At 32.1% G+C, this 5,748-nt stretch overlaps 1 long non-coding RNA gene across 1 annotated transcript; it reads right to left on the bottom strand.

Annotated features, from left to right (window-relative positions):
• Nucleotides 1-2,122: 2,122 nt before the first annotated feature.
• Nucleotides 2,123-4,843, bottom strand: LOC310738404. The gene is made up of 2 exons (XR_014537081.1): nucleotides 3,177-4,843; nucleotides 2,123-3,008 (listed from the first exon to the last, which is right to left on the bottom strand). It is a non-coding gene; the product is annotated as an uncharacterized lncRNA (long non-coding RNA).
• Between the last annotated feature and the right edge of the window lie 905 nt (nucleotides 4,844-5,748).

Raw genomic sequence — 5,748 nt, 5'->3', positions numbered from 1 at the left:
AATCCCACTATATTTAATTAGTACAAATTAGTTGTCTAAGAGACTAATAGGAGACCAATATGGAAATAAGTATGCTTGTGTGAGCATGTGTGAGAGTTAACCTGAGAGTGAAAGTGAGAATATGAGAGAGAGAGAGAGAGAGAGAGAGAGAGAGAGAGAGATAGAGAGAGAGAGAGAGAGAGAGAGAGAGAGAGAGATTAATGATATTGGTGATAAAGTTAATCATTGATAAGTAACTTGTAAATTGTACATAGTAGGTGTGTTTCTGTGTGTGGCACTGAAGCAGTGTGAAAGAGGCAGAGCCCCTATAAGCTTGCAAGTTATAGTATTGATAAAACAAAATGAAGACAAAACAAGAATACATTAATAAGCGCAATTTAACAGGTAACAGAAATATAATGAGCAAGTCTAATGTAAGATATGAGTAGCATAAGAAAAGTGTGCTCATTTCAAAAGTTTGCATCACACTTTCTGACTGTATGGTTATGCGCTACACAGATTTTTCTTCCTGTTGTAATGCAGCCTTCATTCTAGAATTTCATAATTGAAATGATTTGTTTTTACAGCTATATGGAATATGGAAATTGTTTCCAAGACAGAAATAAAGACAAAAAAACAGCCGAGAAATAGCACTAGCTTTAAGATTTTTTTTAAGTTTTAATCTGTGCATACTCTGTATGTCACACTGAATAAGTGGATTTCAATAAAAATTTTAGAAAAAATGTGTAATTGAGTGATTGTATGATAATCATAATTTTCCATGTCAGATAAAGATTGATGATTTTAGACCTTTTATTAAAAAAAGTCTACGTTCATACTGGGCATACAGCGACACAGTAATTATTTGTTGCATTTCACATCAATGTCATTGTAGGTGTCAAATAGGTGTCAAAACATTAACTTCCTGTACTCATAATAATTAAATCAACATAATGATTAAATGTGTTTAGATGCAGTGTTACTAAAATAGTCACAAGTAAACATGTCACACTTTCTTTGACCACGGATTTCTACTACTGAACTAACCCAGCATTAAACGGTTGCAGGCGAATTGCATATCGTAAAGGATAAGCTTTTAATTGGCACACAAACACTGTTTACTCAGATTGTTTACTATTATGACGATGCGAAACTACTACTTGATTTCCACTTCTTGAAGTACAGACCTGTACTGCACTACAGACATAGTATGGCAGAATATTTAGTTTTCTGTTATCATAGGTATTGGTATAAGATTGTGTAATGATTGTAAAGGATCATTGGAATTGGAATCATTGTAAAAACCCGGCTATACACCCACAACCTACAGTAGCTATTCACACATTCCACAAAACCCCTTATATCTGTTATCAAATATAATGTTCTAAATCTTAATTCAGAATCTATAATTATTTGAGAAAGATAAGAATTAAAATTGTCTTTTACACACAGCCAAAGTATATGAACATGTACTTTTGTAGCTGCCTTTTCCTCATTAAACTTATAGACACTTCCTTGTTTCAAAGGTCAGAAACAAAAAAACTTTACATAATACAGGGCACAAAGTTTTCAGACATTCTGAAAAACCCGAATGTCAACTTGAATGTTCGTAAAATACAGAGAGCATGACAGTATTTATCAAGTGTTCCAAAGAAATATTTTTGTTCATGAAACCAGAGTGCCATTATGGAAATTTAGTTTTAATCTTTGAGGATCCAGAATGACCGGAATTCCACCAGTGTTTAAAAAACCACAAGTATCTTCTGTGTTGTTTAAAGATTAAAGACACTGATTAATTATATAGTGAAAATAGTCACATTCAGTGAGTCAACCAACAATGAACTGAGTACAACGTTTTTGACTAAAATACCAACAGTCAGAACAAACAGATATTTACACAGACATTATTGTATATAACGAAAACATTTTAAACTGGAATAGAATAGAACAAGAGACAGTGTTCATTCCCATATACACTGTATGGTCAAAGATTTCTGGACACCTGAAAATAACACCCATATGTGGTTCTCCAAACTGTTGGAAAGAAATTTTAATAGACTGAATTTCTCTTCACTTAATGTAGGAGGCCAAAACATGTTCCAAGGTCGCAAAGTACTTGTGCACAAAGCAAAATACATGAAGATTTTTATTTGTATAGTGCTTTTAAAAAATGGAGTCAAAGTAGCTTTACAGAGATAAAGCAGTTAGTTCGGAGCCTACAAGTTTGTTCCTTATAAATTTAAGTTTAACCATAACGAGCAAGCCAGTTGTGAATATGGCTAGAAAAAAACTCACTGAGATGGCACAAGAAAGAAACCTGCACAGGAACCAGACTCAAAAGGGAACCCATCCTCATCACTGTGGCACAAAATGTTATATATAATGGAATGATAGAATTTGATAGCTCCAGCTCCAAAATCTAATAGAAAGTCTCACCAGAAGAGTGAAGTTTATTATAAACAAATAATAATGAGGAAATTAATCTGGTATATGAAGTTCATTAAGCATGTATGTTTCTCATGATCATGTCTATTAGGTTTTAGTCATTTCATTTATACCAGATTCTAAGTCAATGGGACTTTACTGTAGAGATAAACATTGATACACTGTAAGACAATGTTTCAGTTGATGTTCTATTGATGACATAGAGCTTTGTTGAAAACAGGACATTCTCTTATATAATCTCTTATGATTATCATATTTTAGTAAGTAATTTATGGATTATTTTCTAGGGATAAATATTTGGTTCCAGCCTACCTTGCCAGTCTTAAACATGGTAAGTAGTAACTGAACTGCCAAGAAGGTGAAAGGCAGCATTATCTCGGCCTCTCACATTTAGTAAAAATTATAAATAAAAAGCATAAATATCTGACATCAAAGTGGTACTAGCTGTTGTGCATGTTCACGACCTTTACAAGCCTGTATGAGTTTCATTTTTCTTTTCTTTTTAACAGAATAGAAACTTAGGTTTATACAAAACCAGATTAGCTGTATTTTGATGATCAGCTGTCTTGTATTGTATCAAACCTCTCCATTATCATCTAAGGGAGTTTTTCCTTGCCACTGTCGCCACGGCTTGCTCATCAGGGACAAACGCACACCATTCACCTTCACTGTTGTTTTCTGTAAAGCTGCTTTGAGACAATGTCTGTTGTGAAAAGCGCTATACAAATAAACTTGACTTGACTTGACTTGACTTGCATTTATACAAACCCATTCTTTTTTTTTTTTATATTATTTTTTATTAAAATAAATCTTTCTGTATTGTCTACATTTCTTACTAAGTTGGCTTACAATTACAAGCAAAACAATACTTGTTTTCACACAGGGTGTCATTTAGTTATAGAAAATGGAATTTTGAAATAGAAAAAAAAAGCTTAAATCTAAATTCTGTTCATTATTGTTTAGGTTGCTACAGCTCCATGTAAATCCAGGTTTATTTTCATATCATGTATTCATCCATGTTATTAATATTCAACCAATTATGAGAAGAAAGTTAACAAAGAGTCAAGAAACTAAAAGTGTGAGATGAAAAGGTATAAATTGTGAAACAAATGGAAGAAATTGGACAAATGGATTTTACTGTTTAACAGCAAATAAAAATAATTTGTCTAGCAGCAAATTAAGGATAATTAAAGTGTTAGGCACAACCAGACCAGTTTCTATGTCAAAATCATCAGTGTTTTGAGTTACAGTATACTGCATTTTTTCAAATTACCTGGAAGTTAAATGTCAGCGGTTACCACAATAGTAAACCACAGAATTATTTTGAGTACCTTGCAACTTTTAAATGCCTTTGTATGTTTTTGTAAACTTTTGAAATGTGAAAGGAACACACTTTAGTCACGAAAGGTACACTTAAAGGTTATTTCAAAATAAACATGTTTAAATTAAAATTTTGAACATTGCAAAAATGATTTTTAATCATGGATATAAACATGTGTTAAATATGGGCAATTATATCTGAGATTATTTATTAGGAGATTATTATTCGTCAAATTTAAGATTATTCAAATTACATCTATATAATTTTCTGAATTCAGATAGAGGGTTCAGAAGTAAGTTTTTATTTCGTGTAGTACTGTATTTACATAGTGGATGAATTTGACTATATTCAAGATATTTTCACTTGATATATATATATATATATGGTATATGCATAGGCAGTATACATACTGCAAATAAGAACCTAACAAACAGTTGGACAGGAGGAAATAAGGAACATTGCTCTAATGGTTTACCAAAAAATATTTATCCAAGCAAAACAGCAAAACCATGAGCACTGTGATACATTACAAAAAATAAAAAAAATAAATAAAAAGTCTAAAAATAGTAAGCTAAAAAATAGTAATAAAAAAATCTGTATTAATTACAAAAGTAATTTGTAAAGTGAAAAAAAAAATGTTCAGTAACTACATAAAAGCCTACACATCTCCTTAAAAATTGTTTTTGTGGAACTTGCAGAAAGAGAGTCTTCAGAAATAGAGTACATTGTGTAAATGTTAAACTCAAATGATTTTCCAGGCATAAAGCATGAGAGTTTAATTTATCACAGCTTACATTACTGCAACATGCAGCTTTCATATTTCCACAAAACAATATTAATATTTAGAGATTAAATGTGCATGTTTCAACTAAAAAGCTGACATCCTTTTAGGCAAAGACTTTATGAATTGGTGTAAATGGTGTTAAATGTAAATAAAAATGTAATGTACATCAATATTGAGGGATTCAATGTTTGTAAATATGAAAAAAATTACCCCTTACCAATTTATAAAGTTGTACTTGCCTGAAAGTGTGCCAGCTTGTAAACGTTTTGAACATCTCCCTTTTTGGGTCACAAGGCTATAAGGTAGGGTCCTGCTCTTGCTGAGGTGCACGTCTAAGCTTTGGGTGGCCCAAATACTCAGAGAAAGAGAAAGAGAGAGAGAGAGAGAGGGGTGGGGGTGGGGGGGAGTCAGGGTCTTTATGCCTGTAACAACGACTATTTGACTGCAAAAGTAACACAAAAATATTATAAACATTACTTCAAATTAAATCCTATAATTACTTTTTTCTTTAATCTAAGCTAATATACTCTTTGTAAACCCTGTTACAATTTGTGAAAATGAAAAAAAAAACTACTGTCATTGCTAGGTGCATAAACTAATTGAATGTAGAAAGAGACACATATGGAAATATATATATATATATATATATATATATATATATATATATATATATATATATATATATATACACACACTGGAGATCAAAATTAGAGAACAATTTATAAACAATTGAACAATTCTAAAATAATGTCATCTTCACTGCTCAACAGTTGAAGGAGTTTTTGTCCTGTCCATACCATGCTACCAGAACACCTTTTTTTTTTTTTTAAAAGGCATTTAAAAAAAAAAAAAACATTATTTTCCAGAAAACACACTGATCAAAATTAGAGAACACTTTCAGATACCTCCCAGTTATTGGTGTTAATCTGGCACCTGGTGCTAATTTCCATGATTATCTGTCAACCCCTATTTAACTGGCAGCCTAACTTCCAGTTTCACTGACTCTGCAAGATGCTGGGCCGTTCTAAAGTGACTAAAAGCCTCCGGCAGCAGGTTGTCCAGATGAAGGCCAAAGGGATGACCCTATCAGCCATAGCAAGACAAGTTGGTCATTCCATATCTGTGATTTCAAGAATATTGTATCTTTACAACATCACAAACTCATTCAAGTCCGCCAAGAAGGCTGGTCGTCCACGGAAGACAAATACAAGAGAGGACA

The sequence above is a fragment of the Silurus aristotelis genome (assembly GCF_946808225.1).
Source record: "Silurus aristotelis genome assembly, chromosome: 15".
NCBI lineage: Eukaryota > Metazoa > Chordata > Actinopteri > Siluriformes > Siluridae > Silurus > Silurus aristotelis.
Note: the sequence above shows the minus strand (reverse complement) of the source record. Positions and strands in the feature narration are given on the sequence as shown.